Below are 27,888 nucleotides of genomic sequence, written 5' to 3'. Positions count from 1 at the left end.
GAGTACTGTAATGGAAGCATGCTGGGTCCATAGCCCAGAGGTAGGCAGATTGAATCTATCCTCTGCTATATGCATTTTTTTTTGTTAATTAAAGTAATCCAAAACTGGGATTGATATTTTTGCTCTTTTATTTTTACTTAAAGTACAATAACTTTTACCATTTTAATTTGTTTTAATAGTATATTGACAGTATTGTTTTCTTTCAAAAATCCACTTAATTTTCTTTACCCGATTATTAAAATGGTAATTGACAAAAATAAACTGATGAGGATACTACTGCAGTCTTTGTTTCGTCTGTACCCGCTGAAAGAGCAGCAAAAGGTGGAGATCTTGATGGGACAGTTGAAAGGGCTTGCACTTAGAGAGGTTACTTCCTGGCCTACTGAAGAGAAGAAGACTGTGGACCAGATCCTCAACAGGCTTGCTACCACATTTGACACAAGGACAGTGTCAGAACTTAAAATGCACTTCTTTGCTCGAAAGCAACAACCAGGAGAGTCACTACGGGGCTATGCCCTCAGCTTGCAGGAAGCACTCAGAGATGTTCAGCAAGCAGACCCTGAGCAAGTGCATGACAAAGAGAAAATGTTATTGGACCAGTTCACTGAAGGTGCAAGGGGCGAATTTGTAAAACTCAGCTGCGACTATTGAGATTGCAGAAGCCTGGAAGCACATTCCTGGATTTTAAAGAGGCTGCGATTAAAGTTCTAGGCTCCAGTCTTACTTCAGGGGCTGTTCCACAAGAGTCTATTCCAGAGATGCCACGGTATCAAGAGAATTCTGATGCCCAGGAGTCAAGTTTTAAAGGAGCTACTTACCCACCTACAGTAAAAGGAGTGACAGTGCCATGTTCAAAGACATGCATATTTGACTCTTCTAGTGAGTTACGAAGTCTGCTGGCTGAACTGACACGTGGTGTGACAGAGATGCGCAGAGACCTGCAGATTCTGAAGAGACAGCAGGCACTGCTCCATGAAGAAATGGAATGGTGCCAGGAGAGGAGACCACTGAACAGTTCCCAATGGGACCTACATAGAAACAGGGAGACACTTTTTTCCAACCACTTTGCCTCCCAAAGGCGACCCATTTTTCAAAGCTGTGAAGGAAGCGGACAAATTAAGAGAGAATTTGAGCAGCCAGATCATTTAAACTCCAAATTCATGTGGTTAACCCGTTATGTTAGCCAAAGCCCGGTGGTTCAAGTTTGCATCAATGGAGTCTCAATGCCCGCTCTCTTAGACACTGGATCACAAGTGACCACAATACAAGCAACACAGTTTGAGCAGCATTGGACTGAGGAACAGATGTTTCCGTCAACTTCCACATTGATAAACCCGATTGCAAGCAATGGGCACTGCATCCCTTGCAAAGGATACTCGGAAGCTGAAATTCAAATCGGACGAACAGTGCTACCACAGCAAGGCTTCATCATCACCACTGCCCAAGATGATGGATTGCCTCCAGTGATAGTGGGCATGAATGTGTTGCGGAACTGCTGTGAGGAGCTCGTAGCAGCACTCCAAGGAGAGTTTCAAACTGACAAGCTCCAGGAGAAACAAGGCCTTCAACCTGGGATAGCCAAACAAAAGGGAAGAATGATAACAGAATTATCTGTAAGAGAGGAACATGAAAAAAATAAGGCTAGCCAAATAATGATAGAAATGCCCATCTCCAGTGTCCAGATTATCCGAAAGAATGCTTCAATGTTAGGCATGAATAATATAGCATCCAGTTCTAGAAACTGTGAGTAACCTATTCAAGGAACCAGTTTTGACCACCTGCAAGATAAAAGTCAGATGATAAGACACCTCAAAGCCTTACTGAAGATTGGGAAATACCTGACCAAGCGACAAAGGCAAGAATCCTCGCCAGAACTCCTGAAGTTGTTGAGACAGCGAGAAAGGCTGTTTGAAGAGAAAGGACAGTTGGTTCGATGTAGTGTGGATCCTAATACTCATTATAGGATCAGTCAACTTGTAATTCCAAGACAAAGTGCTTGTTATGTGCTTGAAGAATATCACGACAAGTCAGGTCACCCTGGGTGCAAAAGGATGGAAACAAGCATCTGGAAAAAGTTCTTTTGGGTTGAAATGAGGGAAGACATCAAGAGATGGTGCCGAAACTGTCCAACCTGTTCTGTAAGAAGAACCTTGCTGCCTCTTTCTCTCCAGAATCCATTGTCCCAAACCAGCTGTGATACTGAATCCCAAGATGGAATGGAAGAGGCTCATAAAATGTATTTACAGCAGACTAAGGTGGTTTGTCACCGACAAGGAGGCAAGAAGACTAGGGCTTGCAAAACAGAAAACCACCATAGTCAGCTGCAGTTTTGTACAGCATGTCCCAAAGACAGTTTAGAAAGAGTTCAATACTCATCCATGGCAGGGGGGTTGAGGTTTCCTAGACAAACTTTTCAAGACCATATACTGTCCAGATTTCAACCGATTGCTCCAGGAGCATGTGTTAATGTACTATAGCACAAAAGGAATTATACCTATCAGATACTGATGTTAAAAATGTTGATAAATGTTAATGTTTCAGACATAATCTGTGTTCACTAATGAATGTGACTGGATATAGTGAGAAGTTTATATAGGGATAAAACCAAAATGCGTGAGGACACGCATGTTTTGGGGGGGGGGCACGTGTGATATCCCATAACAACAAGGACATTTTTGACAACAGTGTAGTTGCCTGTGCCATTTTAAATAAAGTTTATTTAAAAGAAAATTGAACAGCAGTTTGAGAAGTCAGTTGGAGCCATGGTGAGGAAAGAGCTGGCGACGCCATTACGCAGAGATGAGCAGCTGAGAGAGGGGAGACAAATAAGCTGAAAATTGCATGAGAGAGTAAGCAGTAGTGCAAAATACAGCAGTGGAAGTGCAGCAATTAACAAGTAAGAACGCCATGACACTCTCAGCCAAGAGAGTGCACAGCAAGTGTCAGAGACAGGAGAGTATAAAGCCTTTATACCAATGCTGACTGGCCTACATCTGAGGGGAAACTGCCTCAGAAACATCTATTGACTGGGTGAGATAAATCCATATTTATACTGAAACCTACTCCACTGCAAAGGACATTATCCTATATTTACTATACCTATGCAGCGATTTACATGGGAAGCAGCTCCAGTTTGTTTTAAACAATCATCTTTACTACACAGAGCTACAATATTTTGTTCACAGCTAAAGGAGACAATAGCTGCATATAACTATGTAACAACATAACCGGGCCCCAACGTGCACATAGAGACTCCCTGCAGTGACACCAATGTTATCTGGGACTTAAATATTGTCTGCATAAGTTGATTTCTATTACTAAGCAACATAGTATTAATCTCAGATTTAGTTATATTACCATTTGTGTAATGACTTAAAGTGTATATGGTGTCTGTGTTTAAGTTGCTTGAATCAAATCTTTCCCTTCCCTACTGTAATCAGTTCCTTTTCTGAGTTATGTGGTAAACCATTTATTCTTTCATACAAAGCCCTGCCTGCCTTTCTTTGTGTCTGGGGAAACCTTGCCTCTCTGCCAGGAATAGAGAAGAGCTGCTGCTGAAGGAGGAATAGTCCATCAAGGTATCCCTGACCTGTTCCACATAGTTTACACACTTGTTATACCGGGGTGTTACATTGTGTGTGACTGACCTTAGGAAGAAACCGGAGCCTCCGCTGCAGTGACCCAGCAACCAGGGCACGGGAGTATACAGTGCCGCTGGGAGTGATGAAGCTGCAGTAAAGATGTCTATTAGACCTAGCCTGCTGCAGCCCTTGTAGATTCTCATAAAAAAAGTTCTTCTTTTCTTGTCAAAATTAATAGCTAAGAATAGGCTGCTTGAGGCAGGCCCCTGTTAAGTGGCCTGCTACTGAAGGCAACAACTACAAACTGAGCTCCCTGTTCATGGAAGCGGGGTTATAGAGGAGAATGCGCTGAGCATCTTGGGAACAGTCAAAAGCTTTGAGCCGGTTGGTGCCTCAGATCAAGATCCTACTCTACACCCCAATGTGAATCCTTGTGGAGTCCAGTGTACCCCACAGAAGAAATTAATGTGTCACACCCATTGGCAGCAACCTTAGAATAGCTGCTGACGGGCACAATTGAGAAAGGAAGGGGGGGGGGGGACATTTGAATCCAGCACATAGATGCAATTCAAATATGTAATTTGAACCTTCCTATTTTAAAATATAATGGATGAACCTCACCCTGTGAGAACAATCTTCATGATATAGAGATCTCATATGCAAAATAAGTATGAGTTGGGATAGGGCTGGGGAGGGTGGCTGCTCGGGCAGCCCCTCCCCCGTCAAGTTAAGGAGATTCAACTGAGGAAGCACAAGGGAACTCTCGTCTGGGGACAACAACTGCAGGGAGACCACATCTTTTCAGATGAACATGGGAGGGCGGAAGGCTGCCTAATACTGAAGCACCATCAAATATCAAACCATATGCAATAACTAGTACAAGCATTCCTGGGGGAAGGTCTGCAGGAGACGAATTTGCATACGGTGATGTCATCCAAGCAGTGGGCCAAAGTTGGCTGGAACCCTCATCTGCATATGAAAAGAGAAAAGGGTTATGCAGGGCATGGCGGCCTTTTGCGGCGCTTGGATGACCCCTAGTTCGCATTAAACACCTCCACCCTCCTTCGGTGTGGGGCTCATGTTGACTATGCCCCAGCCCCTGAAGCATTCAAGCTGATTTCTTGCAGCAGCTGGGCACTGTAACAGCTCCAGAGCTGCTCTGTAAGGCAAATAAAAGGGTGTGGGCCCTGCAGCACTACCTGTAGTTCGCATTGTGCGTTGGAAGGCACAAAGTAATCAGACGGGAGAAGTCAGGATAGTGCGCAAGGGCATAGAAGGGAGCGGCTCAAGAAAAGAGAAGTGGAAACAGACAGCAAACTAGGCTGGAGAGAGACCTGAGACAAAGAGATCTGAATTATACGAGAGCCGACCAGGGGAAACACAAATTATGCAGTCAAGTTTCCCACATTTGGGGAAATCGCAGGGGCAGCACAGCCAGAGTGCAATGGGTGAGCCTTGCCCTGGGAGAAGCACCTTCAAGATCATAGTATCTCACCTGGCAGGTAAGTAGGAGTTGGGCTAGAGCTGGGGAGGGTCGCTGCTCGGGCACCCCCCTGTCAAGTGAAGGAGATCCAACTGAGGCAGCACAATGGAACTCTCGAAAGAAGAACAAGGCTAGAGGAAGATCTGAGACAAAGAAATCTGACTTTTACCAGAGCTGACCAGCGGAAAACACAAACACAGTCCCCCACTACCACAAATAATGCAGGCGAGTTTCCCACATTTGGGGAAATCACAGGGGTCAGCATACCCAGAATGCAATGAATGAACCTCACCCTGGGTGAACAATCTTCATGACCATGGTGTCTCCTATGCAAAATAAGTATGATTTGGGATAGGGCTGGGGAGGGCCGCTGCTCAGGCACATCTCTGTCAAGTAAAGTTAATTCAACTGAGGCAGCACAAGGGAACTCTCATCTGGGGACAACAACTGCAGGGAGAACACATATTTTCAGATGAACATGGGAGGGCAGAAGGCTGCCTAATACTGAAGCACCCCCAAACAACAAACCAAATGCAACAACTAGTGCAAGCATTCCTGGGGGAAGGCCTGCAGCAGATGGATTTGCATATGGTGATGTTATCCAAGCAGTGGGTCAAAGTTGGCTTCAACCCTCATCTGCATATGAAAAGAGAAAAGGGGCGTGCAGGGCATGGCGGCCTTTTGCGCTGCTTGGATGACCCCTAGATCGCATTAAACACCCCCACCCTCCTTTGGTGTGGGGCTCATGTTGGCCATGCCCCATCCCATGAAGCATTCAAGCTGATTTCTTGCAGCAGCTGGGCACTGTAACAGCTCCAGAGCTGCTCTGTAAGGCAAGTAAAAGGGTGTGGGCCCTGCAGCACTACCTGTAGTTTGCATTGTGCATTGGAAGGCACAAAGTAAGCAGACGGGAGGAGAAGTCAGGATAGTGCACAAGGGTATAGAAGGGAGGGGCTCAAGAAAAGAGAAGTGGAAACAGACAGCAAACTAGGCTGGAGAGAGACCTGAGACAAAGAGATCTGAATTATACGAGAGCCGACCAGGGGAAACACAAATTATGCAGTCAAGTTTCCCACATTTGGGGAAATTGCAGGGGCAGCACACCCAGAGTGCAATGGGTGAGCCTTGCCCTGGGAGAAGCACCTTCATGATCATAGTATCTCACCTGGCAGGTAAGTAGGAGTTGGGCTAGAGCTGGGGAGGGTCGCTGCTCGGACACCCCCCTGTCAAGTGAAGGAGATCCAACTGAGGCAGCACAAAGGAACTCTCGAAAGAAGAACAAGGCTAGAGGAAGATCTGAGACAAAGAAATTTGACTTTTACCAGAGCTGACCAGAGGAAAGCACAAACACAGTCCACCACTACCACAAATAATGCAGTCGAGTTTCCCACATTTGGGGAAATCACAGGGGTCAGCATACCCAGAGTGCAATGAATGAACCGCACAATGGGAGAACAATCTTCATAACAATGGTATCTCCTATGCAAAATAAGTATGATTTGGGATATGGCTGGGGAGGGCCGCTGCTCAGGCACATCTCTGTCAAGTAAAGGAGATTCAACTGAGGCAGCACAAGGGAACTCTCATCTGGGGACAACAACTGCAGGGAGAACACATATTTTCAGATGAACATGGGAGGGCAGAAGGCTGCCTAATACTGAAGCACCCCCAAACAACAAACCAAATGCAACAACTAGTGCAAGCATTCCTGGGGGAAGGCCTGCAGCAGATAGATTTGCATATGGTGATGTCATCCAAGCAGTGGGTCAAAGTTGGCTTCAACCCTCGTCTGCATATGAAAAGAGAAAAGGGGCGTGCAGGGCATGGTGGCCTTTTGCGGCACTTGGCTGACCCCTAGTTTGCATTAAACACCTCCACCCTCCTTCGGTGTGGGGCTCATGTTGGCTATGCCCCAGCCCCTGAAGCATTCAAGCTGATTTCTTGCAGCAGCTGGGCACTGTAACAGCTCCAGAGCTGCTCTGTAAGGCAAGTAAAAGGTTGTGGGCCCTGCAGCACTACCTGTAGTTCGCATTGTGCGTTGGAAGGCACAAAGTAAGCAGAAAGGAGGAGAAGTCAGGATAGTGCGCAAGGGCATAGAAGGGAGCTGCTGAAGAAAAGAGAAGTGGAAACAGACAGCAAACTAGGCTGGAGAGAGACCTGAGACAAAGAGATCTGAATTATACGAGACCTGACCAGGGGAAACACAAATTATGCAGTCAAGTTTCCCACATTTGGGGAAATCGCAGGAGCAGCACACCCAGAGTGCAATGGGTGAGCCTTGCCCTGGGAGAAGCACCTTCATGATCATAGTATCTCACCTGGCAGGTAAGTAGGAGTTGGGCTAGAGCTGGGGAGGGTCGCTGCTCGGGCACCCCCCTGTCAAGTGAAGGAGATCCAACTGAGGCAGCACAAAGGAACTCTCGAAAGAAGAACAAGGCTAGAGGAAGATCTGAGACAAAGAAATCTGACTTTTACCAGAGCTGACCAGAGGAAAGCACAAACACAGTCCACCACTACCACAAATAATGCAGTCGAGTTTCCCACATTTGGGGAAATCACAGGGGTCAGCATACCCAGAGTGCAATGAATGAACCGCACCCTGGGAGAACAATCTTCATAACAATGGTATCTCCTATGCAAAATAAGTATGATTTGGGATATGGCTGGGGAGGGCCGCTGCTCAGGCACATCTCTGTCAAGTAAAGGAGATTCAACTGAGGCAGCACAAGGGAACTCTCATCTGGGGACAACAACTGCAGGGAGAACACATATTTTCAGATGAACATGGGAGGGCAGAAGGCTGCCTAATACTGAAGCACCCCCAAACAACAAACCAAATGCAACAACTAGTGCAAGCATTCCTGGGGGAAGGCCTGCAGCAGATAGATTTGCATATGGTGATGTCATCCAAGCAGTGGGTCAAAGTTGGCTTCAACCCTCGTCTGCATATGAAAAGAGAAAAGGGGCGTGCAGGGCATGGTGGCCTTTTGCGGCACTTGGCTGACCCCTAGTTTGCATTAAACACCTCCACCCTCCTTCGGTGTAGGGCTCATGTTGGCTATGCCCCAGCCCCTGAAGCATTCAAGCTGATTTCTTGCAGCAGCTGGGCACTGTAACAGCTCCAGAGCTGCTCTGTAAGGCAAGTAAAAGGGTGTGGGCCCTGCAGCACTACCTGTAGTTCGCATTGTGCGTTGGAAGGCACAAAGTAAGCAGAAAGGAGGAGAAGTCAGGATAGTGCGCAAGGGCATAGAAGGGAGCGGCTCAAGAAAAGAGAAGTGGAAACAGACAGCAAACTAGGCTGGAGAGAGACCTGAGACAAAGAGATCTGAATTATACGAGACCTGACCAGGGGAAACACAAATTATGCAGTCAAGTTTCCCACATTTGGGGAAATCGCAGGGGCAGCACACCCAGAGTGCAATGGGTGAGCCTTGCCCTGGGAGAAGCACCTTCATGATCATAGTATCTCACCTGGCAGGTAAGTAGGAGTTGGGCTAGAGCTGGGGAGGGTCGCTGCTCGGGCACCCCCCTGTCAAGTGAAGGAGATCCAACTGAGGCAGCACAAGGAAACTCTCGAAAGAAGAACAAGGCTAGAGGAAGATCTGAAACAAAGAAATCTGACTTTTACCAGAGATCAGAGGAAAACACAAACACAGTCCCCCACTACCAACAAATAAAGCAGTCGCGTTTCCCACATTTGGGGAAATCACAGGGGTCAGCATACCCAGAATGCAATGAATGAACCTCACCCTGGGAGAGTAATCTTCATGACCATGGTATCTCCTATGCAAAATAAGTATGATTTGGGATAGGGCTGGGGAGGGCCGCTGCTCATGCACATCTCTGTCAAGTAAAGGAGATTCAACTGAGGCAGCACAAGGGAACTCTCATCTGGGGACAACAACTGCAGGGAGAACACATATTTTCAGATGAACATGGGAGGGCAGAAGGCTGCCTAATACTGAAGCACCCCCAAACAACAAACCAAATGCAACAACTAGTGCAAGCATTCCTGGGGGAAGTTCTGCAGAAGACGGATTTGCATACGGTGATGTCATCCAAGCAGTGGGTCAAAGTTGGCTTCAACCCTCATCTGCATATGAAAAGAGAAAAGGGGCGTGCAGGGCATGGCGGCCTTTTGCGGTGCTTGGATGACCCCTAGTTCGCATTAAACACCCCACCCTCCTTTGGTGTGGGGCTCATGTTGGCCATGCCCCATCCCCTGAAGCATTCAAGCTGATTTATTGCAGCAGCTGGGCACTGTAACAGCTCCAGAGCTGCTCTGAACGGCAAGTAAAAGGGTGTGGGCCCTGCAGCACTACCTGTAGTTTGCATTGTGCATTGGAAGGCACAAAGTAAGCAGACGGGAGAAGTCAGGATAGTGCGCAAGGGCATAGAAGGGAGCGGCTCAAGAAAAGAGAAGTTGAAACAGACAGCAAACTAGGCTGGAGAGAGACCTGAGACAAAGAGATCTGAATTATACGAGAGCCGACCAGGGGAAACACAAATTATGCAGTCAAGTTTCCCACATTTGGGGAAATCGCAGGAGCAGCACACCCAGAGTGCAATGGGTGAGCCTTGCCCTGGGAGAAGCACCTACATGATCATAGTATCTCACCTGCCAGGTAAGTAGAAGTTGGGCTAGAGCTGGGGAGGGTCGCTGCTCGGGTACCCCCCTGTCAAGTGAAGGAGATCCAACTGAGGCAGCACAAGGGAACTCTCGAAAGAAGAACAAGGCTAAAGGAAGATCTGAGACAAAGAAATCTGACTTTTACCAGAGCTGACCAGAGGAAAGCACAAACACAGTCCCCCACTACCACAAATAAAGCAGTCGAGTTTCCCACATTTGGGGAAATCACAGGGGTCAGCATACCCAGAACGCAATGAATGAACCTCACCGTGGGAGAACAATCTTCATGACCATGGTATCTCCTATGCAAAATAAGTATGATTTGGGATAGGGCTGGGGAGGGCCGCTGCTCAGGCACATCTCTGTCAAGTAAAGGAGATTCAACTGAGGCAGCACAAGGGAACTCTCATCTGGGGACAACAACTGCAGGGAGAACACATATTTTCAGATGAACATGGGAGGGCAGAAGGCTGCCTAATACTGAAGCACCCCCAAACAACAAACCAAATGCAACAACTAGTGCAAGCATTCCTGGGGGAAGGCCTGCAGCAGATGGATTTGCATACGGTGATGTCATCCAAGCAGTGGGTCAAAGTTGGCTTCAACCCTCGTCTGCATATGAAAAGAGAAAAGGGGCGTGCAGGGCATGGCGGCCTTTTGCGGCGCTTGGATGACCCCTAGTTCGCATTAAACACCTCCACCCTCCTTCGGTGTGGGGCTCATGTTGGCTATGCCCCAGCCCCTGAAGCATTCAAGCTGATTTCTTGCAGCAGCTGGGCACTGTAACAGCTCCAGAGCTGCTCTGTACGGCAAGTAAAAGGGTGTGGGCCCTGCAGCACTACCTGTAGTTTGAATTGTGCATTGGAAGGCACAAAGTAAGCAGACAGGAGGAGAAGTCAGGATAGTGCACAAGGGTATAAAAGGGAGGGGCTCATGAAAAAAGAAGTGGAAACAGACAGCAAACTAGGCTGGAGAGAGACCTGAGACAAAGAGATCTGAATTATACGAGAGCCGACCAGGGGAAACACAAATTATGCAGTCAAGCTTCCCACATTTGGGGAAATCAGAGTGCAATGGGTGAGCCTTGCCCTGGGAGAAGCACCTTCATGATCATAGTATCTCACCTGGCAGGTAAGTAGGAGTTGGGCTAGAGCTGGGGAGGGTCGCTGCTCGGGCACCCCTCTGTCAAGTGAAAGAGATCCAACTGAGGCAGCACAAGGAAACTCTCGAAAGAAGAACAAGGCTAGAGGAAGATCTGAGACAAATAAATCTGTCTTTTACCAGAGCTGACCAGAGGAAAGCACAAACACAGTCCCCCACTACCACAAATAATGCAGTCGAGTTTCCCACATTTTGGAAATCACAGGGGTCAGCATACCCAGAATGCAATGAATGAACCTCACCCTGGGAGAACAATCTTCATGACCATGGTATCTCCTATGCAAAATAAGTATGATTTGGGATAGGGCTGGGGAGGGCCGCTGCTCAGGCACATCTCTGTCAAGTAAAGGAGATTCAACTGAGGCAGCACAAGGGAACTCTCATCTGGGGACAACAACTGCAGGGAGAACACATATTTTCAGATGAACATGGGAGGGCAGAAGGCTGCCTAATACTGAAGCACCCCCAAACAACAAACCAAATGCAACAACTAGTGCAAGCATTCCTGGGGGAAGGCCTGCAGCAGATGGATTTGCATACGGTGATGTCATCCAAGCAGTGGGTCAAAGTTGGCTTCAACCCTCGTCTGCATATGAAAAGAGAAAAGGGGCGTGCAGGGCATGGCGGCCTTTTGCGGCGCTTGGATGACCCCTAGTTCACATTAAACACCTCCACCCTCCTTCGGTGTGGGGCTCATGTTGGCTGTGCCCCAGCCCCTGAAGCATTCAAGCTGATTTCTTGCAGTAGCTGGGCACTGTAACAGCTCCAGAGCTGCTCTGTACGGCAAGTAAAAGGGTGTGGGCCCTACAGCACTACCTGTAGTTTGCATTGTGCATTGGAAGGCACAAAGTAAGCAGACAGGAGGAGAAGTCAGGATAGTGCACAAGGGTATAAAAGGGAGGGGCTCATGAAAAAAGAAGTGGAAACAGACAGCAAACTAGGCTGGAGAGAGACCTGAGACAAAGAGATCTGAATTATACGAGAGCCGACCAGGGGAAACACAAATTATGCAGTCAAGCTTCCCACATTTGGGGAAATCGCAGGGGCACCACACCCAGAGTGCAATGGGTGAGCCTTGCCCTGGGAGAAGCACCTTCATGATCATAGTATCTCACCTGGCAAGTAAGTAGGAGTTGGGCTAGAGCTGGGGAGGGTCGCTGCTCGGGCACCCCCCTGTCAAGTGAAAGAGATCCAACTGAGGCAGCACAAGGGAACTCTCGAAAGAAGAACAAGGCTAGAGGAAGATCTGAGACAAATAAATCTGACTTTTACCAGAGCTGTCCAGAGGAAAGCACAAACACAGTCCCCCACTACCACAAATAATGCAGTTGAGTTTCCCACATTTGGGGACATCACAGGGGTCAGCATACCCAGAATGCAATGAATGAACCTCACCCTGGGAGAACAATCTTCATGACCATGGTATCGCCTATGCAAAATAAGTATGATTTGGGATAGGGCTGGGGAGGGCCGCTGCTCAGGCACATCTCTGTCAAGTAAAGGAGATTCAACTGAGGCAGCACAAGGGAACTCTCATCTGGGGACAACAACTGCAGGGAGAACACATATTTTCAGATAAACATGGGAGGGCAGAAGGCAGCCTAATACTGAAGCACCCCCAAACAACAAACCAAATGCAACAACTAGTACAAGCATTCCTGGGGGAAGGCCTGCAGCAGATGGATTTGCATATGGTGATGTCATCCAAGCAGTGGGTCAAAGTTGGCTTCAACCCTCGTCTGCATATGAAAAGAGAAAAGGGGCGTGCAGGGCATGGCGGCCTTTTGCGGCGCTTGGATGACCCCTAGTTCGCATTAAACACCTCCACCCTCCTTCGGTGTGGGGCTCATGTTGGCTATGCCCCAGCCCCTGAAGCATTCAAGCTGATTTCTTGCAGCAGCTGGGCACTGTAACAGCTCCAGAGCTGCTCTGAACGGCAAGTAAAAGGGTGTGGGCCCTGCAGCACTACCTGTAGTTTGCATTGTGCATTGGAAGGCACAAAGTAAGCAGACGGGAGAAGTCAGGATAGTGCGCAAGGGCATAGAAGGGAGCGGCTCAAGAAAAGAGAAGTTGAAACAGACAGCAAACTAGGCTGGAGAGAGACCTGAGACAAAGAGATCTGAATTATACGAGAGCCGACCAGGGGAAACACAAATTATGCAGTCAAGTTTCCCACATTTGGGGAAATCGCAGGAGCAGCACACCCAGAGTGCAATGGGTGAGCCTTGCCCTGGGAGAAGCACCTACATGATCATAGTATCTCACCTGCCAGGTAAGTAGAAGTTGGGCTAGAGCTGGGGAGGGTCGCTGCTCGGGTACCCCCCTGTCAAGTGAAGGAGATTCAACTGAGGCAGCACAAGGGAACTCTCGAAAGAAGAACAAGGCTAGAGGAAGATCTGAGACAAATAAATCTGACTTTTACCAGAGCTGACCAGAGGAAAGCACAAACACAGTCCCCCACTACCACAAATAATGCAGTCGAGTTTCCCACATTTGGGGAAATCACAGGGGTCAGCATACCCAGAATGCAATGAATGAACCTCACCCTGGGAGAACAATCTTCATGACCATGGTATCTCCTATGCAAAATAAGTATGATTTGGGATAGGGCTGGGGAGGGCCGCTGCTCAGGCACATCTCTGTCAAGTAAAGGAGATTCAACTGAGGCAGCACAAGGGAACTCTCATCTGGGGACAACAACTGCAGGGAGAACACATATTTTCAGATGAACATGGGAGGGCAGAATGCTGCCTAATAATGAAGCACCCCCAAACAACAAACCAAATGCAACAACTAGTGCAAGCATTCCTGGGGGAAGGCCTGCAGCAGATGGATTTGCATACGGTGATGTCATCCAAGCAGTGGGTCAAAGTTGGCTTCAACCCTCGTCTGCATATGAAAAGAGAAAAGGGGCGTGCAGGGCATAGCGGCCTTTTGCGGCGCTTGGATGACCCCTAGTTCGCATTAAACACCTCCACCCTCCTTCGGTGTGGGGCTCATGTTGGCTATGCCCCAGCCCCTGAAGCATTCAAGCTGATTTCTTGCAGCAGCTGGGCACTGTAACAGCTCCAGAGCTGCTCTGTACGGCAAGTAAAAGGGTGTGGGCCCTGCAGCACTACCAGTAGTTTGCATTGTGCATTGGAAGGCACAAAGTAAGCAGACAAGAGGAGAAGTCAGGATAGTGCACAAGGGTATAAAAGGGAGGGGCTCATGAAAAAAGAAGTGGAAACAGACAGCAAACTAGGCTGGAGAGAGACCTGAGACAAAGAGATCTGAATTATACGAGAGCCGACCAGGGGAAACACAAATTATGCAGTCAAGCTTCCCACATTTGGGGAAATCGCAGGGGCACCACACCCAGAGTGCAATGGGTGAGCCTTGCCCTGGGAGAAGCACCTTCATGATCATAGTATCTCACCTGGCAGGTAAGTAGGAGTTGGGCTAGAGCTGGGGAGGGTCGCTACTCGGGCACCCCCCTGTCAAGTGAAAGAGATCCAACTGAGGCAGCACAAGGGAACTCTCGAAAGAAGAACAAGGCTAGAGGAAGATCTGAGACAAATAAATCTGACTTTTACCAGAGCTGACCAGAGGAAAGCACAAACACAGTCCCCCACTACCACAAATAATGCAGTCGAGTTTCCCACATTTGGGGAAATCACAGGGGTCAGCATACCCAGAATGCAATGAATGAACCTCACCCTGGGAGAACAATCTTCATGACCATGGTATCGCCTATGCAAAATAAGTATGATTTGGGATAGGGCTGGGGAGGGCCGCTGCTCAGGCACATCTCTGTCAAGTAAAGGAGATTCAGCTGAGGCAGCACAAGGGAACTCTCATCTGGGGACAACAACTGCAGGGAGAACACATATTTTCATATAAAAATCTTGGTCATGCTCTGGTTTCTCTTCAGAACGAACAAATCTTTCGCCTCTTACTAAAGATTTCCGTGGAGAGGAGCAAAACCGAGTTTTATCTAAATTTTTGCATGCCCCATCTTTTTGGGGTTTCTTTTACCGGTTTAAAGATAGAATGAGTGTGCTTTAATGTAAGCTCATTTGCATAGAAATGACAGTAAATGTTTATTTATGTTCAAACAGAACTTTCTTGACCATGCTACTTGCTTTAAAGATCTGGGAGCACATGGAATACAGTACAAACCATGCTTATAGCAAGGAGAAGCCAGGTGAGAAATCTGCTTTCTTTCAAATTGGGCACTCACTTTGATCTGAATGAGGACTGCTGGCACAGCACTCAGGCGACAGGTGGAATCTTGGTCATGCTCTGGTTTCTCTTCAGAACGAACAAATCTTTCGCCTTTTATTAAAGATTATCCGTGGAGAGGAGCAAAACTGAATTTTATCTCAATTTTTGCATGCCCCATATTATTGGGGTTTCTTTTATCAGTTTAAAGACAGAACGAGTGTGCTTTCTTGTTAGCTTTAATGTAAGTTTATTTGCATAACAATGACAATAAATGTCTGTTTCTTTTCAAGCAGAACTTTCTTGACCATACTAATTGCTTGAAAGATCTGGGAGCACATGGAAAAGAGTACAAACCATGTTTATAGCAAGGGGAAGCCTGGTGAGAAATCTGCTTTCTTTCTTTCAAATTGGGTGCTCACTTTGAGCTGAATGAGGACTGCTGGCATGGCACTCAGGCGACAGGTGGAATCTTGGTCATGCTCTGGTTTCTCTTCAGAACGAACAAATCTTTCGCCTTTTACTAAAGATTTCCGTGGAGAGGAGCAAAACTGAGTTTTATCTCAATTTTTGCATGCCCCATATCATACCTCCCAACTGTCCCGATTTTCGCGGGACAGTCCCGTTTTTTGGGGACTGTCCCGCTGTCCCACCTGCGGGCCGCAGTGTCCCGCGGTGGGGAGGACAATTGGGAGGCTCTGTCTGTCGCTGCCCTGCTTAGCAGAGCAGCGGTGAATAGACGCTGTGCGCATGCGCACAGCGTCTATTCACTGAAGTCAGAGGGAGAGGTGGCATGCCAGCGGCTCACAGAGCGCTGGGCATGCCCGCTCAGTGCCGAAAACGGGGGCGTGACTCGCGATCGCGGGTCCTCCCGCGAAGCCACGCCCCCTTTTACTTAGGCCACACCCTTTTTGGGAGCGCGCGCGACTTCGCCGCGCGTGTGTCCCTCTTTGCGAGCCGACAAAGTTGGGAGGTATGCCCATATTATTGGGGTTTCTTTTATCAGTTTAAAGACAGAACGAGTTTGCTTTCTTGTTAGCTTTAATGTAAGTTTATTTGCATAACAATGACAGTAAATGTTTGTTTCTTTTCAAACAGAACTTTCTTGACCATGCTACTTGCTTGAAAGATCTGGGAGCACATGGAAAACAGTACAAACCATGCAGTATCACAAGAGCCTTTATTTGATCTTTCATGAAGATAGAGCAGAATTGAGGACACGTCAACAATTTCTGCCGAAGGTGGTTCATCTTTCCACATGGTGCCTTTGGCCACTGACACCTTCGTTGAGTCAAAGTCTCTGGCTGTGGTCAGAACTTTGAAAATTTATGTCACCAGAACGGTTCAGATTAGGAAAACAGAGGCTCTGTTTGTCCTGTATGCTCCCAACAGGATTGGGTGTCCTGCTTCCATGTAGACCATTATGCGCTGGATCTGTGGTAAGATTCAGCATGCTCATTCCATGGCAGGATTGCCGTTACTGAATTAGGTGAAGACCCATTCTACTAGAAAGGTGGGTTCATCCTGGGCAGCTGGTCGGGGAGTCTCGGCATTGCAACTTTGCCGAGCAGCTATTTAGTAAACACTTTTGCTAAGTTTTACAAGTTTGATACCTTGGCCGATGATAACTTCAAGTTGGGTCATTCGGTGCTGCAGAGTCGTACGCACTCTTCCACCCGTTCAAGAGCTTTGGTATAACCCCATGGTTCTTAATGTGACCCCAGCATCCTCTAGGTCGTATGAGAAAATAGGATTTTAATACCTACCGGTAAATCCTTTTCTCTTAGTCTGTAGAGGATGCTGGGCACCCGTCCCAGTCCATACTGTGTCTGCAGTTATTACTTGTGGTTATACACATGTTGTGTTATGGTTCTGGTCAGCTTTTTGCTGCAATTGTTCATGCCGTTGGCTTGTGTTCTGTTGAATGCCACGTTCTGCGGCATGCTTAAGGTGTGAGCTGGTAAGATGCTCACCTTAGTTTAACAATAAATCCTTTCCTCGAAATGTCCGTCTCCATGGGCACAGTTCCTATAACTGGAGTCTGGAGGAGGGGCATAGAGGGAGGAGCCAGTTCACACCCTTTGATAGTCTTAAAGTGCCCATGTCTCTTGCGGATCCCGTCTATACCCCATGGTTCTTAATGTGACCCCAGCATCCTCTACGGACTAAGAGAAAAGGATGCCCTTGCGCACTATCCTGACTTCTCCTCCCGTCTGCTTACTTTGTGCCTTCCAACGCACAATGCAAACTACAGGTGGTGCTGCAGGGCCCACACCCTTTTACTTGCCTTACAGAACAGCTCTGGAGCTGTTACAGTGCCCAGCTGCTGCAAGAAATCAGCTTGAATGCTTCAGGGGATGGGGCATGGCCAACATGAGCCCCACACCAAAGGAGGGTGGGGGTGTTTAATGAGAACTAGGGGTCATCCAAGCACTGCAAAAGGCCGCCATGCCCTGCACGCCCCTTTTCTCTTTTCATATGCAGATGAGGGTTCCAGCCAACTTTGGCCCACTGCTTGAATAACATCACTGTATGCAAATCCGTCTGCTGCAGACCTTCCCCCAGGAAGGCTTGTACTAGATGTTGCATATGGTTTGATATTTGATGGTGCTTCAGTATTAGGCAGCCTTCCGCCCTCCCATGTTCATCTGAAAAGATGTGGTCTCCCTGCAGTTGTTGTCCCCAGACGAGAGTTCCCTTGTGCTTCCTCAGTTGAATCTCCTTAACTTGACGGGGGAGGGGCTGCCCGAGCAGCCACCCTCCCCAGCCCTATCCCAACTCATACTTATTTTGCATATGAGATCTCTTGATCATGGAGATTGTTATCACAGGGTGAGGTTCATCCATTATATTTTAAAATAGGAAGGTACAAATTACATATTTGAATTGCATTTATGTGCTGGATTCAAATGTCCCCCCCCCCCCCCTTCCTTTCTCAATTGTGCCCGTCAGCAGCTATTCTAAGGTTGCTGCCAATGGGTGTGACACATTAATTTCTTCTGTGGGGTACACTGGACTCCACAAGGATTCACATTGGGGTGTAGAGTAGGATCTTGATCTGAGGCACCAACCGGCTCAAAGCTTTTGACTGTTCCCAAGATGCTCAGTGCATTCTCCTCTATAACCCCGCTTCCATGAACAGGGAGCTCAGTTTGTAGTTGGTGCCTTCAGTAGCAGGCCACTTAACAGGGGCCTGCCTCAGGCAGCCTATTCTTAGCTATAAATTTTGACAAGAAAAGAAGAACTTGTTTTATGAGAATCTACAAGGGCTGCAGCAGGCTAGGTCTAATAGACATCTTTACTGCAGCTTCATCACTCCCAGCGGCGCTGTATACTCCCGTGCCCTGGTTGCTGGGTCACTGCAGCGGAGGGTCCGGTTTCATCCTAAGGTCAGTCACACACACACCACCCTTCCGGATCACGAGGCCGCTGATGAAGGGGAGCGTGGCCGTAGGGGGTGGACCGTGTGCGCACTGGCGTGGACACTGATTACTGGGCAGCCGCTCCACTAGCCACCAGGTACAGTTAAGGAGCACAGGTCTGGGGGTTTTTCTCCTATATTAACCCAATTTTGTACTGCCCGCAGCGCATTGTGATAGGTAATAGGGCCTGATTCAGGTTGGATTGCAATCACAATAAGCGATCCAACTGCAAAAATTGCTAAGAGCATACGCATGTGCCTGCATTTTCTGCGGCACCCCGCAGAGAATGCGATCGCCTCTGCCTGTCAATCGGGGCGGGGGGGGGATAGGTGGGTCAGCAACACTCCATTTCCAAGTCAGGGATGGAGCGGTGCGGGGGCAAGGCTTCAAAATGGGGTCTGCAACGGAGGAGACACAGGGGGCGTGGTCACAGCGGCTGTATGACATCACATTCAGCCGCTGTGATCACAAAAATGGTGGCGGCTTCCTGCGCGCACATACAGTCTGCACCAGCAGGAGGCTACACCATTTTTTATGATCACGCTGAACTGCAGTGCGACTGCAATTACAGCATGGTCAAGAAGGGAGGCGTCATGCTGGGTGGCCATGCCCTTTCACTGTGCAGGAGCCAGCACTGCTCACACACTAGTCCCCGGGTGCAGCCCCCAACCCCCGGGACACCCGGAGCAACAAAATGTAGATTCAGGCCACCAGGCCACGCCCCTACCTATGAAACCATGCCTCCTTTTTACCATTGCGCTGCTTATCTGCGCGCACTGCATTACAATCTCCCTCGCCACCTCTCTGGGTGTCACCAGTGATAGTGACACCTCTGCCATGCTTGTAGCAGCTGGTCCTAAGATCTACGCCTCAAGCCCTGAGTGTTTGCCCTTGTGACTTGTTGATCATCATAGCGAAGCAGATGCTTACAGAAAACTGCAGGGGCTTAGATTGAAAATAAAAAAATTGATGGGTATAAGGTAGAGAGGAGCGGGTTCGGTTCTCCGAGAACCGAATTCCCCACGAACTCCACGTTGTTTACACTGGTCCGAGGCAGGCTCGGTTGTTCCCGCCTGACTCGGAAAACCTGAACAAGGGAAAATGTCATCATCCCGCTGTCGGATTCTCGCGAGATTCGGATTCCATATAAAGAGCTGCTTGTTGCCGCCATTTTTACTCGTGCTTTGAAGAGAGAGCGGAATGGACGTGGCTATGTTCTCTCAGTGGAAATCTCAATATCAGTGCTCAGTATCAGTGGTTACTTATTGCTGCTCAGTAATACTAGTAGTGTGTCTCTCCTGCTCAGTGTCAGTTCTCAGTAGTATCCTCATCAGTGCTCAGTATCACTGCTCATTGTCTTGTGCTGCATTGTGGTGCTCAGCATACTACAGTACATTACTAATAGTCCAGTGCTGCATCTTGCTGCTCAGTGTCAGTTCTAGTATCCTCATCAGTGCTCACTATCACTGTTCATTGCATTTTGGTTTTCTGTATACTACAGTAACATAGTAATATAGTAACATATAGTAACATAGTTTTTGAGGTTGAATAGAGGCAAATTGCCCATCGTGTTCAACCTGTTTTAAGTTGTGATGATTCTACATACTTGCTGAATAATGTTTTATGACTAGTTAGCTACTATAACTCATGTTACCCCCGGATTAACCATGTTGATATTTTAAGTATTATAACCTTAGATAGCTTTTTCATTCAGAAATGTATCCATTCCTTTTTTAAATCCAATTACAGAGTCCGCCATTACCACCTTCCCTGGCAGGGAATTCCACATCCTGATTGCCCTAACAGTGAAGATCATAGTATCTCACCTGGCAGGTAAGTAGGAGTTGGGCTAGAGCTGTGGAGGATTGCTGCTCGGGCACCCCCTGTCAAGTGAAGGAGATCCAACTGAGGCAGCACAAGGGAACTCTCGAAAGAAGAACAAGGCTAGAGGAAGATCTGAGACAAAGAAATCTGACTTTTACCAGAGCTGACCAGAGGAAAGCACAAACACAGTCCCCCACTACCACAAATAATGCAGTCGAGTTTCCCACATTTGGGGAAATCACAGGGGTCAGCATACCCAGAATGCAATGAATGAACCTCACCCTGGGAGAACAATCTTCATGACCATGGTATCTCCTATGCAAAATAAGTATGATTTGGGATAGGGCTGGGGAGGGCCGCTGCTCAGGCACATCTCTGTCAAGTAAAGGAGATTCAACTGAGGCAGCACAAGGGAACTCTCATCTGGGGACAACAACTGCAGGGAGAACACATATTTTCAGATGAAAATCTTGGTCATGCTCTGGTTTCTCTTCAGAACGAACAAATCTTTCGCCTTTTACTAAAGATTTCCGTGGAGAGGAGCAAAACTGAGTTTTACCTCAATTTTTGCATGCCCCATCTTTTTGGATTTTCTTTTATCGGTTTAAAGATAGAATGAGTGTGCTTTAATGAAAGCTCATTTGCATAGAAATTACAGTAAATGTTTGTTTCTTTTCAAACAGAACTTTCTTGACCATGCTACTTGCTTGAAAGATCTGGGAGCACATGGAATACAGTACAAACCATGCTTATAGCAAGGAGAAGCCAGGTGAGAAATCTGCTTTCTTTCAAATTGGGCGCTCACTTTGATCTGAATGAGGACTGCTGGCATGGCACTCAGGCGACAGGTGGAATCTTGGTCATGCTCTGGTTTCTCTTCAGAATGAACAAATCTTTCGCCTTTTATTAAAGATTTCCGTGGAGAGGAGCAAAACTGAGTTTTATCTCAATTTTTGCATGCCCCATATTATTGGGGTTTCTTTTATCAGTTTAAAGACAGAACGAGTGTGCTTTCTTGTTGGCTTTAATGTAAGTTTATTTGTATAACATTGATAGTAAATGTCTGTTTCTTTTCAAACAGAACTTTCTTGACCATGCTACTTGCTTGAAAGATCTGGGAGCACATGGAAATGAGTACAAACCATGCTTATAGCAAGGGGAAGCCTGGTGAGAAATCTGCTTTCTTTCTTTCAAATTGGGTGCTCACTTTGAGCTGAATGAGGACTGCTGGCATGGCACTCAGGCGACAGGTGGAATCTTGGTCATGCTCTGGTTTCTCTTCAGAACGAACAAATCTTTCGCCTTTTACTAAAGATTTCCGTGGAGAGGAGCAAAACTGAGTTTTATCTCAAATTTTGCATGCCCCATCTTATTGGGGTTTTATTTTATCTGTTTAAAGATAGAACGAGTGTGCTTTAATGTAAGCTCATTTGCATAGAAATGACAGTAAATGTTTGTTTCTTTTCAAACAGAACTTTCTTGACTATACTAATTGCTTGAAAGATCTGGGAACACATGGAAAAGAGTACAAACCATGTTTATAGCTAGGGGAAGCCTGGTGAGAAATCTGCTTTCTTTCTTTCAAATTGGGTGCTCACTTTGAGCTCAATGAGAACTGCTGGCATGGCACTCAGGCGACAGGTGGAATATTGGTCATGCTCTGGTTTCTCTTCAGAACTAACAAATATTTCGCCTTTTATTAAAGATTTCCGTGGAGAGGAGCAAAACTGAGTTTTATCTCAATTTTTGCATGCCCCATATTATTGGGGTTTCTTTTATCAGTTTAAAGACAGAACGAGTGTGCTTTCTTGTTAGCTTTAATGTAAGTTGCCATAGATGCAGTGAAACACATGTGTAGGGCACGGCGTGTCCGCGTGTATTTGACTCATGTGAAATGTTATAAAACAAAAATATATGATTATGATGTTAGCTGTTAGTCTCCACTAATAGGGAATAGAAGCTGAGCTATAAGAAAGGAATACACTAGATATGATGTCACTTAGCAATTACAATGTCTAAAGTGCATACAGATAGCTACTAATAACTCTTGATAAGAAAGTATATCAGTGTGGGTATATTTATATGATGGGATATTGGGACTAGTGAATATATATCACTCCTGCTGTCCAGATTGGCAATAACCAGACAATTATGATAAGAGTAGAGATGTCACATGGGCTGCTATAGATATTAATTTAATGCTGTATGTGTCATTTGTTACAAATGGATACATTTTCTATGAGTCAGCCTAGCAGCTGCATGTTCTAACAGAACACTATCCTCACACAGAATCTGCTAACCTTGAGATAACTAAATGACAGTGTGTAACAGTCTCTTTACTATAAGACTGTTACAAAGTAATATATATATTTGAAGTCAGTCTAGCAGCTGTGTGTTCCAGCAGTTTATAAGACAAAGAAAATCTCCTATTGTGGAATCTAGACACATGGGACTGCTGGCCTGTGTCATACTATTTCTATGTAATACCAGTAACATGTATATAACTGTTACATAATTGTTACAAATGGATAAATCTTTGAGTCAGCCTAGCAGCTGCATGTCCTAACAGGACACCATAAATCCTTTACAGTGTAACAAATTGATTGGTAACACTTAAAGGCTGGAGAGCAGTTATATGCCTTACTAGCATACTCAATATACCACATTATTACACCAGTTACCACGATTATTGACAGCGCATTTGATATATTATATTACCCTCACACTGAGTCTGTTTACCTTTAGATAACTAAGTGACCGAATATGTAACAGTTTCTCTATCATAAGACTGTTACAAAGTGAGATAGATATATTTGGAAGTCAGTCAAACAGCTGTGTGTTTCAGCGGTTTATAAGAAAATTCCTCATTGTGGAATCTGGACCACTAAGGGTTATTATATATATAGCACATGGAATTGCCACATCTCCCTATATGATAATTTCATTACACTGTAACATAATAAGAATTAACTCTTTAACAGTGTAAATAGAGAGTAATGAATCTCTGACACATGGAATATATTATTTCTTAGATGAATTGGATAAACCATTATGACAGACACTTTGCTTCTTAATAAGAATTGAGGTGGCTATACCTCTAAGGAAAGCATTATTGCCTACGCCTAGATCAGATTAAATAAGATCTGGCTGAATATATGAAGGAAGGTTGCTATTTATATGAGAATTGGAATTGCTATATTCCTTAAGGCAACCCCACCGATTGATATATGTTGTCAATTAAGTATATCTGAACGGCTATATCTGGACCAGATTTAATAAGATCTGGCTGATTATATGAAGGAGGGCTGCTATTTATATTGGAATTGCCATATTCCTTAAGGCAACCGCACCTGTTGGTATATCTCGCCAATTAACTATATCTAAACAGCTAAATTAAAGCTATTCATCATTTTTTTAGTTTGGATATTAATAAATATGATCTTTCCATGATCCATAGAGATTTCCCTATCAAGTGATTCCTTATCCGATATAGAAAGCTATCCCCCTGTGGTATTGAATTTAGGAATATAGTCTTAGGGGACACAGAGAAATAAGTGATCCCCATCTACCTAAGCACCCCACAAATTGGAGGTTAGCTTACCGGTTATACTCAATCACCCCCACAAATTCGCCAATGGGGATGGCTTCCCGGGAGGTAACCCCTATTGAGTGAAGGGAGTATATAGGATACGACCCAGTGGTACCTGACGACATAGATACTAACAGCTATTTAATAACATTACGCTAGAAAGTGATTATTAGCAACATATATATCTATATAAACAACCCCGCCAGGGTTGTGCCTTCAAAAATAATCACACACGGACACGCTTTTTAAACCTTTTTTTCACATCTCTTTATTCTTCTTATGCACATGTATGTTAGTTCTGTGATTTTAACATTTATGTTTCACTGCAGTTTGGGATAATAATATTAATATTTATCCAATTTTAATACATACTTAATAAAGGTTATATTTTATGATTCATTCATTCTGTCCAGTGCGTCAACAGTGCAGATTTCTTCTTGTTTTTTCTCCCAAATTCTATAACAATGACAGTAAATGTTGTTTCTTTTCAAACAGAACTTTCTTGACCATGCTACTTGCTTGAAAGATCTGGGAGCACATGGAAAACAGTACAAACCATGCAGTATCACAAGAGCCTTTATTTGATCTTTCATGAAGATAGAGCAGAATTGAGGACACGTCAACAATTTCTGCCGAAGGTGGTTCATCTTTCCACATGGTGCCTTTGGCCACTGACACCTTCGTTGAGTCAAAGTCTCTGGCTGTGGTCAGAACTTTGAAAATTTATGTCACCAGAACGGTTCAGATTAGGAAAACAGAGGCTCTGTTTGTCCTGTATGCTCCCAACAGGATTGGGTGTCCTGCTTCCATGTAGACCATTATGCGCTGGATCTGTGGTAAGATTCAGCATGCTCATTCCATGGCAGGATTGCCATTACTGAATTAGGTGAAGACCCATTCTACTAGAAAGGTGGGTTCATCCTGGGCAGCTGGTCGGGGAGTCTCGGCATTGCAACTTTGCCGAGCAGCTATTTAGTAAACACTTTTGCTAAGTTTTACAAGTTTGATACCTTGGCTGATGATAACCTCAAGTTGGGTCATTCGGTGCTGCAGAGTCGTACGCACTCTCCCACCCGTTCAAGAGCTTTGGTATAACCCCATGGTTCTTAATGTGACCCCAGCATCCTCTAGGTCGTATGAGAAAATAGGATTTTAATACCTACTGGTAAATCCTTTTCTCTTAGTCCGTAGAGGATGCTGGGCACCCGTCCCAGTCCATACTGTGTCTGCAGTTATTACTTGTGGTTATACACATGTTATGTTATGGTTCTGGTCAGCTTTTTGCTGCAATTGTTCATGCCGTTGGCTTGTGTTCTGTTGAATGCCACGTTCTGCGGCATGCTTAAGGTGTGAGCTGGTAAGATGCTCACCTTAGTTTAACAATAAATCCTTTCCTCGAAATGTCCGTCTCCCTGGGCACAGTTCCTATAACTGGAGTCTGGAGGAGGGGCATAGAGGGAGGAGCCAGTTCACACCCTTTGAAAGTCTTAAAGTGCCCATGTCTCTTGCGGATCCCGTCTATACCCCATGGTTCTTAATGTGACCCCAGCATCCTCTACGGACTAAGAGAAAAGGATGCCCTTGCGCACTATCCTGACTTCTCCTCCCGTCTGCTTACTTTGTGCCTTCCAACGCACAATGCAAACTACAGGTGGTGCTGCAGGGCCCACACCCTTTTACTTGCCTTACAGAACAGCTCTGGAGCTGTTACAGTGCCCAGCTGCTGCAAGAAATCAGCTTGAATGCTTCAGGGGATGGGGCATGGCCAACATGAGCCCCACACCAAAGGAGGGTGGGGGTGTTTAATGCGAACTAGGGGTCATCCAAGCACCGCAAAAGGCCGCCATGCCCTGCATGCCCCTTTTCTCTTTTCATATGCAGATGAGGGTTCCAGCCAACTTTGGCCCACATCTTGGATGACATCACCGTATGCAAATCCGTCTTCTGCAGACCTTCCCCCAGGAATGCTTGTACTAGTTGTTGCATATGGTTTGATATTTGATGGTGCTTCAATATTAGGCAGCCTTCCACCCTCCCATGTTCATCTGAACAGATGTGGTCTCCCTGCAGTTGGTGTCCCCAGACGAGAGTTCCCTTGTGCGTCCTCAGTTGAATCTCCTTAACTTGACGGGGGAGGGGCTGCCCGAGCAGCCACCCTCCCCAGCCCTATCCCAACTCATACTTATTTTGCATATGAGATCTCTTGATCATGAAGATTGTTCTCACAGGGTGAGGTTCATCCATTATATTTTAAAATAGGAAGGTACAAATTACATATTTGAATTGCATCTATGTGCTGGATTCAAATGTCCCCCCCCCCCTTCCTTTCTCAATTGTGCCCGTCAGCAGCTATTCTAAGGTTGCTGCCAATGGGTGTGACACATTCATTTCTTCTGTGGGGTACACTGGACTCCACAAGGATTCACATTGGGGTGTAGAGTAGGATCTTGATCTGAGGCACCAACCGGCTCAAAGCTTTTGACTGTTCCCAAGATGCTCAGCGCATCCTCCTCTATAACCCCGCTTCCATGAACAGGGAGCTCAGTTTGTAGTTGGTGCCTTCAGTAGCAGGCCACTTAACAGGGGCCTGCCTCAGGCAGCCTATTCTTAGCTATTAATTTTGACAAGAAAAGAAGAACTTGTTTTATGAGAATCTACAAGGGCTGCAGCAGGCTAGGTCTAATAGACATCTTTACTGCAGCTTCATCACTCCCAGCGGCGCTGTATACTCCCGTGCCCTGGTTGCTGGGTCACTGCAGCGGAGGCTCCAGTTTCTTCCTAAGGTCAGTCACACACACACCGCCCTTCCGGATCACGAGGCCGCTGATGAAGGGGAGCGTGGCCGTAGGGGGTGGACCGTGTGCGCACTGGCGTGGACACTGATTACTGGGCAGCCGCTCCACTAGCCACCAGGTACAGTTAAGGAGCACAGGTCTGGGAGTTTTACTCCTATATTAACCCAATTTTGTACTGCCCGCAGCGCATTGTGATAGGTAATAGGGCCTGATTCAGGTTGGAATGCAATCACAATAAGCGATCCAACTGCAAAATTTGCTAACAGCATACGCATGTGCCTGCATTTTCTGCGGCACCCCGCAGAGAATGCGATCGCCTCTGCCTGTCAATCGGGGCGGGGGGGGGAGAGGGGGGTCAGCAACACTCCATTTCCAAGTCAGGGATGGAGCGGTGCGGGGGCAAGGCTTCAAAATGGGGTCTGCAACGGAGGAGACACAGGGGGCGTGGTCACAGCGGCTGTATGACATCACATTCAGCCGCTGTGATCACAAAAATGGTGGCGGCTTCCTGCGCGCACATACAGTCTGCACCAGCAGGAGGCTACACCATTTTTTATGATCACGCTGAACTGCAGTGCGACTGCAATTACAGCATGGTCAAGAATGGAGGCGTCATGCTGGGTGGCCATGCCCTGTCACTGTGCAGGAGCCAGCACCGCACACACACTAGTCCCCGGGTGCAGCCCCCAACCCCCGGGACACCCGGAGCAACAAAATGTAGATTCAGGCCACCAGGCCACGCCCCTACCTATGAAACCATGCCTCCTTTTTACCATTGCACTGCTTATCTGCGCGCACTGCATTACAATCTCCCTCGCCACCTCTCTGGGTGTCACCAGTGATAGTGACACCTCTGCCATGCTTGTAGCAGCTGGTCCTAAGATCTACGCCTCAAGCCCTGAGTGTTTGCCCTTGTGACTTGTTGATCATCATAGCGAAGCAGATGCTTACAGAAAACTGCAGGGGCTTAGATTGAAAATAAAAAAATTGTTGGGTATAAGGTAGAGAGGAGCGGGTTCGGTTCTCCGAGAACCGAATTCCCGACGAACTCCACGTGGTTTACACTGGTCCGAGGCAGGCTCGGTTGTTCCCGCCTGACTCGGAAAACCTGAACAAGGGAAAATGTCATCATCCCGCTGTCGGATTCTCGCGAGATTCGGATTCCATATAAAGAGCTGCGCGTTGCCGCCATTTTTACTC

At 46.8% G+C, this 27,888-nt stretch overlaps 25 non-coding genes across 25 annotated transcripts; 7 read left to right on the top strand and 18 right to left on the bottom strand.

Moving 5' to 3' along the window:
* Window positions 1-4,928: 4,928 nt before the first annotated feature.
* On the bottom strand, window positions 4,929-5,091 carry LOC135044489 (U1 spliceosomal RNA). The gene has a single exon (XR_010237073.1). It is a non-coding gene; the product is annotated as a U1 spliceosomal RNA (small nuclear RNA).
* Window positions 5,092-5,243: 152 nt separating this feature from the next.
* Window positions 5,244-5,407, bottom strand: LOC135045091 (U1 spliceosomal RNA). The gene has a single exon (XR_010237624.1). It is a non-coding gene; the product is annotated as a U1 spliceosomal RNA (small nuclear RNA).
* A 674-nt stretch (window positions 5,408-6,081) lies between these two features.
* LOC135045166 (U1 spliceosomal RNA) lies at window positions 6,082-6,244 on the bottom strand. The gene has a single exon (XR_010237695.1). It is a non-coding gene; the product is annotated as a U1 spliceosomal RNA (small nuclear RNA).
* Window positions 6,245-6,396: 152 nt separating this feature from the next.
* LOC135045137 (U1 spliceosomal RNA) lies at window positions 6,397-6,560 on the bottom strand. The gene has a single exon (XR_010237670.1). It is a non-coding gene; the product is annotated as a U1 spliceosomal RNA (small nuclear RNA).
* A 674-nt stretch (window positions 6,561-7,234) lies between these two features.
* LOC135045222 (U1 spliceosomal RNA) lies at window positions 7,235-7,397 on the bottom strand. The gene has a single exon (XR_010237749.1). It is a non-coding gene; the product is annotated as a U1 spliceosomal RNA (small nuclear RNA).
* A 152-nt stretch (window positions 7,398-7,549) lies between these two features.
* On the bottom strand, window positions 7,550-7,713 carry LOC135045022 (U1 spliceosomal RNA). Its single transcript, XR_010237557.1, has one exon. It is a non-coding gene; the product is annotated as a U1 spliceosomal RNA (small nuclear RNA).
* Window positions 7,714-8,387: 674 nt separating this feature from the next.
* On the bottom strand, window positions 8,388-8,550 carry LOC135045199 (U1 spliceosomal RNA). Its single transcript, XR_010237727.1, has one exon. It is a non-coding gene; the product is annotated as a U1 spliceosomal RNA (small nuclear RNA).
* A 149-nt stretch (window positions 8,551-8,699) lies between these two features.
* Window positions 8,700-8,864, bottom strand: LOC135045230 (U1 spliceosomal RNA). Its single transcript, XR_010237757.1, has one exon. It is a non-coding gene; the product is annotated as a U1 spliceosomal RNA (small nuclear RNA).
* A 670-nt stretch (window positions 8,865-9,534) lies between these two features.
* On the bottom strand, window positions 9,535-9,697 carry LOC135045129 (U1 spliceosomal RNA). The gene has a single exon (XR_010237662.1). It is a non-coding gene; the product is annotated as a U1 spliceosomal RNA (small nuclear RNA).
* Window positions 9,698-9,849: 152 nt separating this feature from the next.
* On the bottom strand, window positions 9,850-10,013 carry LOC135045069 (U1 spliceosomal RNA). Its single transcript, XR_010237603.1, has one exon. It is a non-coding gene; the product is annotated as a U1 spliceosomal RNA (small nuclear RNA).
* Window positions 10,014-10,985: 972 nt separating this feature from the next.
* LOC135044970 (U1 spliceosomal RNA) lies at window positions 10,986-11,148 on the bottom strand. The gene has a single exon (XR_010237506.1). It is a non-coding gene; the product is annotated as a U1 spliceosomal RNA (small nuclear RNA).
* A 674-nt stretch (window positions 11,149-11,822) lies between these two features.
* Window positions 11,823-11,985, bottom strand: LOC135044531 (U1 spliceosomal RNA). The gene has a single exon (XR_010237110.1). It is a non-coding gene; the product is annotated as a U1 spliceosomal RNA (small nuclear RNA).
* A 152-nt stretch (window positions 11,986-12,137) lies between these two features.
* Window positions 12,138-12,301, bottom strand: LOC135044961 (U1 spliceosomal RNA). Its single transcript, XR_010237497.1, has one exon. It is a non-coding gene; the product is annotated as a U1 spliceosomal RNA (small nuclear RNA).
* A 671-nt stretch (window positions 12,302-12,972) lies between these two features.
* Window positions 12,973-13,135, bottom strand: LOC135045128 (U1 spliceosomal RNA). The gene has a single exon (XR_010237661.1). It is a non-coding gene; the product is annotated as a U1 spliceosomal RNA (small nuclear RNA).
* Window positions 13,136-13,287: 152 nt separating this feature from the next.
* LOC135045214 (U1 spliceosomal RNA) lies at window positions 13,288-13,451 on the bottom strand. The gene has a single exon (XR_010237742.1). It is a non-coding gene; the product is annotated as a U1 spliceosomal RNA (small nuclear RNA).
* A 674-nt stretch (window positions 13,452-14,125) lies between these two features.
* Window positions 14,126-14,288, bottom strand: LOC135044505 (U1 spliceosomal RNA). The gene has a single exon (XR_010237088.1). It is a non-coding gene; the product is annotated as a U1 spliceosomal RNA (small nuclear RNA).
* A 152-nt stretch (window positions 14,289-14,440) lies between these two features.
* LOC135044921 (U1 spliceosomal RNA) lies at window positions 14,441-14,604 on the bottom strand. Its single transcript, XR_010237457.1, has one exon. It is a non-coding gene; the product is annotated as a U1 spliceosomal RNA (small nuclear RNA).
* A 144-nt stretch (window positions 14,605-14,748) lies between these two features.
* LOC135044724 (U5 spliceosomal RNA) lies at window positions 14,749-14,864 on the top strand. Its single transcript, XR_010237265.1, has one exon. It is a non-coding gene; the product is annotated as a U5 spliceosomal RNA (small nuclear RNA).
* A 270-nt stretch (window positions 14,865-15,134) lies between these two features.
* On the top strand, window positions 15,135-15,251 carry LOC135044820 (U5 spliceosomal RNA). Its single transcript, XR_010237359.1, has one exon. It is a non-coding gene; the product is annotated as a U5 spliceosomal RNA (small nuclear RNA).
* A 286-nt stretch (window positions 15,252-15,537) lies between these two features.
* Window positions 15,538-15,650, top strand: LOC135044807 (U5 spliceosomal RNA). The gene has a single exon (XR_010237346.1). It is a non-coding gene; the product is annotated as a U5 spliceosomal RNA (small nuclear RNA).
* A 4,822-nt stretch (window positions 15,651-20,472) lies between these two features.
* Window positions 20,473-20,636, bottom strand: LOC135045202 (U1 spliceosomal RNA). Its single transcript, XR_010237730.1, has one exon. It is a non-coding gene; the product is annotated as a U1 spliceosomal RNA (small nuclear RNA).
* Window positions 20,637-20,780: 144 nt separating this feature from the next.
* LOC135044736 (U5 spliceosomal RNA) lies at window positions 20,781-20,896 on the top strand. Its single transcript, XR_010237277.1, has one exon. It is a non-coding gene; the product is annotated as a U5 spliceosomal RNA (small nuclear RNA).
* Window positions 20,897-21,166: 270 nt separating this feature from the next.
* LOC135044740 (U5 spliceosomal RNA) lies at window positions 21,167-21,282 on the top strand. The gene has a single exon (XR_010237281.1). It is a non-coding gene; the product is annotated as a U5 spliceosomal RNA (small nuclear RNA).
* A 286-nt stretch (window positions 21,283-21,568) lies between these two features.
* LOC135044664 (U5 spliceosomal RNA) lies at window positions 21,569-21,684 on the top strand. Its single transcript, XR_010237205.1, has one exon. It is a non-coding gene; the product is annotated as a U5 spliceosomal RNA (small nuclear RNA).
* A 275-nt stretch (window positions 21,685-21,959) lies between these two features.
* LOC135044791 (U5 spliceosomal RNA) lies at window positions 21,960-22,075 on the top strand. The gene has a single exon (XR_010237330.1). It is a non-coding gene; the product is annotated as a U5 spliceosomal RNA (small nuclear RNA).
* The last annotated feature ends 5,813 nt before the right edge of the window (window positions 22,076-27,888 follow it).

Source organism: Pseudophryne corroboree, unplaced genomic scaffold (assembly GCF_028390025.1).
Source record: "Pseudophryne corroboree isolate aPseCor3 unplaced genomic scaffold, aPseCor3.hap2 scaffold_90, whole genome shotgun sequence".
NCBI classification, from domain to species: domain Eukaryota; kingdom Metazoa; phylum Chordata; class Amphibia; order Anura; family Myobatrachidae; genus Pseudophryne; species Pseudophryne corroboree.
The sequence above is the reverse complement of the archived record's forward strand: the minus strand, read 5'-3'. Positions and strand labels throughout refer to the sequence as shown.